Raw genomic sequence first — 5,865 nt, 5'->3', positions numbered from 1 at the left:
TATCCTATAGCGCAGTATTGGGGTGGGAGTTACCCGATTTTCCAGGTGTTGTGTGTCTCAGTTCCCCTGGTTAGGAAAAGGGCGGACTTAGTGCTTTTATAGAAAAGGCCTCAGAGAGCTGCCTTCCTCTTACTCTGTGTGAGGACACAACAATACAGCACTATCTACAAACCAAAAAGCAGCCCTCATCAGACACTGAACTTATTGGCTCCTCGATCTTGGACTTCTCAGCCTGCAGAATTGTGAGAAATGTTTGTTTTGTTTAATAGCTAGCTAGTTTATGATATTTTATTATAGCAGCCTGGAGAGATTAAGACAATAAGATGGTATGTTATTAATGCAAAGAGAGACAAATTGACCAATTGAACAGAATAGAGCCCAGAGACAGACTCACACATAGACTATCACCTGATTAATGACAAACAAGACATGAGAATACAATGGAGAAAATGGAGAAACCATTCAATAAATGGTTCTAGGTCAGTTGATAGGCACAGAAGACAAAATAATTTTGACCCATACCTCATACCATACCTAAAAACAAATTCCAAATGGATTGCAAACTTGTATGTGAAAGGTAAAACAATCATACTTTTAGAAGAAAAAAATATGAGAATATTTCCAGGCCTTGGAGTAGGCAAAGCATTCTTAAAGGCAAAAAGGCCCTAACCCCTTAAAATGATAAAATTAAAATTTGAAAAGTAAGAACTTCTTATCAAACACACACCACTTAAAATACGTCCTGCAAAGTTAAAGAAGATATTTCCCATTCCTATATTCAACAGAGAACTCATATTCAGACTACTTAAAGTACAACTGCAAATCAGCATAGACAAATAATAGAAAAATTAGGTACTTCAGAAATGGTCAATATACTTATACAAAGGTATTCAACTTCATCAGTAATCAAGAAAAGGACAATGAAAACTACAATGAGATACCACTACTCACCTATAATATTGATTAAACTCACAAAGGCCAACCAAGTTTTAGCTAGAATGTGGCACAGTGCAAATTCTGGCTGTAGAAATATAAGTTGGTACAATTACTTTACAAACTGGAAAGCAATATCAACAAAAGTTGAACATCTGTGTACCTTATGACCCAGCAATTCTACTCCCATTTATGCATAATCATATGCAAATTTTTCACAAGATATGTACAAAAATGTTCATAGCAGCCTCATTTTTATAGTGAAAATTACTCAGATGCACAATGGAACTAATAAATATGGTATATTCACAACTGGAATACTTGTAGAGCAGTGAGAATAAATGAACCATATATACACACTATCTGTATAGATGAATCCCACAAGCATAATGTTAAGTGAAAGAAACCAGATGAAAAAAAGAATACGTAACATACGACCCCATTTATCAAAGTTCAAGCATAGTCAAAATCTATTTATGGTGTTAAAAATTAGAATAGTGGCTACTTTTGCAGGGATAGTGACTAGAAATGTAAACAAGGAGAACATCCTGAATGCTAATAATATTCTTATTCTTTATCTGTGTGGTGATTGCACTGGTGTTTCAATTTGTGATAATTCATGGAGCTGTAGGTTTATGATTTGTATTGCTTTCTGTATATGTGTTATATTTTAATAAATTGGTTTTTTCTTTTTTATTATACTTTAAGCTCTAGGGTATATGAGCACAATGTGTAGATTACATAGGTATACATGTGCCATGTTGATTTGCTGCACCCATCAACTCGTCATTTACGTTAGGTATTTCTCCTAATGCCATCCCTCCCCCAGCCCCCACCCCCCAACAGGCCCCAGTGTGTGATAGTCCCCGCTCTGTGTCCATGTGTTCTCATTGTTCAACTCCCACCTATGAGTGGGAACACACAGTGTTTGGTTTTATGCCCTTGTGATAGTTTGCTTAGAATGATGGTTTCCAGCTTATCCATGTCCCTGCAAAAGGACATGAACTCATTCTTTTTTATAGCTGCATAGTATTCCACGGTGTATATGTGCCACATTTTCTTAATCCAGTCTGTCATTGGTGGACATTTGGGTTGGTTCCAAGTCTTTGCTATTGTGAATAGTGTCACAATAAACATACATGTGCAAGTGTCTTTATAGTACCATGATTTATAATCCTTTGGCTGTATACCCAGTAATGGGATTGCTGGGTCAAATGGTATTTCTAGTTCGAGGAGTCACTACACTGTCTTCCACAATGGTTGAACTAATTTACACTCCCACCAACATTGTAAAAGAGTTCCTGTTTCTCCACATCCTCTCCAACATCTGTTGGTTCCTGACTTTTTAATGATCGCCATTCTAACAGGTATGAGATGGTGTCTCATTGTGGTTTTGATTTGCATTTCTCTAATGACCATTGATGATGAGCACTTTTTCATATGTATGTTGGTCACATGAATGTCTTCTTTTGAGAAGTGTCTGTTCATATCCTTTATCCACTTTTTGATGAGATTGTTTGTTTATTTTCTTGTAAATCTGTTTAAGTTCTTTGTAGACTCTGGAATATTAGCCCTTTGTCAGATGGTTCGATTACAAAGATTGTCTCCCATTCTGTAGGTTGCCTGTTCACTCTGATGATAGTTTCTTTTGCTGTGCAGAAGTTCTTTAGTTTAATTAGATCCCATATGTCTATTTTGGCTTTTGTTGCCATTGCTTTGCTGTTTTAGTCATGAAGTCTTTGCCCATGCCTATGTCCTGTATGGTATTGCCTTGGTTTTCTTCTAAGGTTTTTATGGTGTAAGGTCTCACATTTAAGTCTTTAATCCATCTTGAATTAATTTTTGTATAAGGTGTAAGGAAGGGTTCCAGTTTCACCTTTCTACATATGGCTAGCCAATTTTCCTAGCACCATTTATTAAATAGGGAATCCTTTCCCCATTGCTTGCTTTTGTCAGGTTTGTCAAAGATCAGATGGGTGTAGATGTGTGGTGTTATTTCTGAGGACTCTGTTCTATTTAATTGGCCTATATATCTGTTTTTGGTAGCAGTGCCATGCGATTTTGGTTACTGTAGCCTTGTAGTATAGTTTGAAGTCAGGTAGCCCGATACCGCCAGCTTTGTTCTTTTTGCTTAGGATTGTCTTGGCTATGCAGGATATTTTTTGGCTCCATATGAACTGTAAAGTAGCTTTTTTTCCAATTTTGTGAAGAAAGTCCGTGGTAGCTTGATGGGGATAGCATTGAATCTATAAATTACCTTGAGCAGTATGACTATTTTCACAATATTGATTCTTCTTATCCATGAGCATGGAATGTTCTTACATTTGTTTTTGTCCTCTTTTGTTTTGCTGAGCAGTGGTTTGTAGTACTCCTTGAAGAGATCCTTCACATCCCCTGTAAGTTGGATTTCTAGGTATTTTATTCTTTGTAGTAATTGTGAATGGGAGTTCACTCATGATTTGGCTCTCCGTTTGTCTATTATTGGCGTATAGGAATGCTTGTGATTTTTGCATATTGATTTTGTATTTTGAGGCTTTACTGAAGTTGATTATCAGCTGAAGGAGATTTTGGGCTGAGACAATGGGGTTTTCTAAATGTACAATCATGTCATCTGCAAACAGAGACAACTTATCTTCTGCTTTTCCTAATTGAATACCCTTTATTTCTTTCTCTTCCTGATTACCCTATTCAGGACTTCCAACACTATGTTGAGTAGGAGTGGTGAGAGAAGGGATCCTTGTCTTGTGCCAGTTTTCAAAGGGAATCCTTCCAGCTTTTTTGCCCATTCAGTATGATATTGGCTGTGGGTTTGTCATAAATAGCTCTTATTATTTTGAGATACATTCTATCAATACTTAGTTTTATGAGAGTTTTTAGCATGAAGAGCTGCTGAATTTTGTTGAAGGCCTTTTCTGCATCTATTGAGATAATCATGTGGTTTTTGTCATTGGTTCTGTTTATGTGATGGATTATGTTTATTGATTTGCATATGCTGAACCAGGATTGCATCCCAGGGATGAAGTTGACTTGATCATGGTGAATAAGCTTTTTGATGTGCTGCTGGATTCGATTTGCCAGTACCTTATTGAGGATTTCTGCATTGATGTTCATAAGGGATACTGGCCTAAAATTCTCTTTTTTTGTTGCGTCTTTACCAGGCTTTGGTATCAGGATGATGCTAGCCTCATAAAATGAGTTAGGGATGATTCCCTCTTTTTCTATTGATTGGAATAGTTTCAGAAGGAATGGTACCAGTTCCTCTTTGTACCTGTGGTAGAATTTGGCTGTGATTCCATCTGGTCCTGGACTTTTTTCGGTTGGTAGGCTATTAATTATTGCCTCAATTTCAGAACCTGTTATCAGTCTATTCAGAGATTCAGTTTCTTCCTGGTTTAGTCTTGGGAGGGTGTATGTGTCCAGGAATTTATCCATTTCTTCTAGATTTTCTAGTTTATTTGTGTGGAAGTGTTTATAGTATTTTCTGATGGTAGTATGTATTTCTATGGGATTGGTGGTGATATCCCCTTTATCACTTTTTATTGCATCTATTTGATTCTTCTCTCTTTTTTTTTTTTTTTTTTTTTTTTGAGACACAGTCTCGCTCTGTCACCCGGGCTGGAGTGCAGTGGCCGGATCTCAGCTCACTGCAAGCTCCGCCTCCCCGGTTTACGCCATTCTCCTGCCTCAGCCTCCCGAGTAGCTGGGACTACAGGCGCCCGCCACCTCGCCCGGCTAGTTTTTTGTATTTTTTAGTAGAGACGGAGTTTCGTCGTGTTAGCCAGGATGGTCTCGATCTCCTGACCTCGTGATCCGCCCATCTCGGCCTCCCAAAGTGCTGGGATTACAGGCTTGAGCCACCGCGCCCGGCCTCTTCTCTCTCCTTTATTCGTCTTGCTAGCAGTCAGTCAATTTTGTTGATCTTTTTGAAAAACCAGCTCCTGGATTCATTGATTTTTTGAAGGGTTTTTTGTGTCTCTATCTCCTTCAGTTCTGCTCTGACCTTAGTTATTTCTTGCCTTCTGTTAGCTTTTGAATTTGTTTGCTTTTGCTTCTCCCGTTCTTTTCATTGTGATGTGAGGGTATCGATTTTAGATCTTTCCTGCTTTCTCTTGTGGGCATTTAGTGCTACACATTTCCCTCTACACACTGCTTTAAATGTGTCCCAGAGATTCTGGTACGTTGTATCTTTGTTCTCATTGGTTTAAAAGAACATCTTAATTTCTGCCTTCATTTCGTTATTTACCCAGTAGTCATTCAGGAGCACGTTGTACAGTTTCCATGTAGTTGTGTGATTTTGAGTGAGTTTATTAGTCCTGAGTTCTAATTTGATTGCACTGTGGTCTGAGAGACACTTTATTGTGATTTCTGTTCTTTTTATATTTGCTGAGGAGTGTTTTACTACCAATTATTTGGTCAATTTTAGAGTAAGTGAAATGTGGTGCTGAGAAGAATGTATATTTTGTTGATTTGGGGTGCAGAGTTCTGCAGATGTCTATTAGGTATGCTTGGTCCAGAGCTCAGTTCAAGTCCTGGATATCTTTGTTAACCTCTGTCTTATTGATCTGTCTAATATTGACAATGGGGTGTTAAAGTCTCCCATTATTATTGTGTGGAAGTGTAAGTCTCTTTGTCAATCTCTAAGGATTTTCTTTATGAATCTGGGTACTCTAGTATTGGGTGCATATATATTTAGGATAGTTAGCTCTTCTTGGTGAATTTTTTTTTTTTTTTTTTTTACCATTTACCATTTTGTAGTGGCCTTTACCATTATGTAGTGGCCTTGTTTGTCTCTTTTGATCTTTGTTGGTTTAAAGTCTGTTTTATCAGAGACTAGGATTGCAACCCCTGCTTTTTATTTTGTTTTCCATTTGCTTGGTAGATCTTCCTCCATCCCTTTATTTTGAGCCTATGTGTGTCTTTGCACATAAGATG

This window comes from Colobus angolensis, unplaced genomic scaffold (genome assembly GCF_000951035.1).
Source record: "Colobus angolensis palliatus isolate OR3802 unplaced genomic scaffold, Cang.pa_1.0 Scaffold359, whole genome shotgun sequence".
In the NCBI taxonomy this organism is placed as follows: domain Eukaryota; kingdom Metazoa; phylum Chordata; class Mammalia; order Primates; family Cercopithecidae; genus Colobus; species Colobus angolensis.
The sequence above is the reverse complement of the archived record's forward strand: the minus strand, read 5'-3'. Positions refer to the sequence as shown.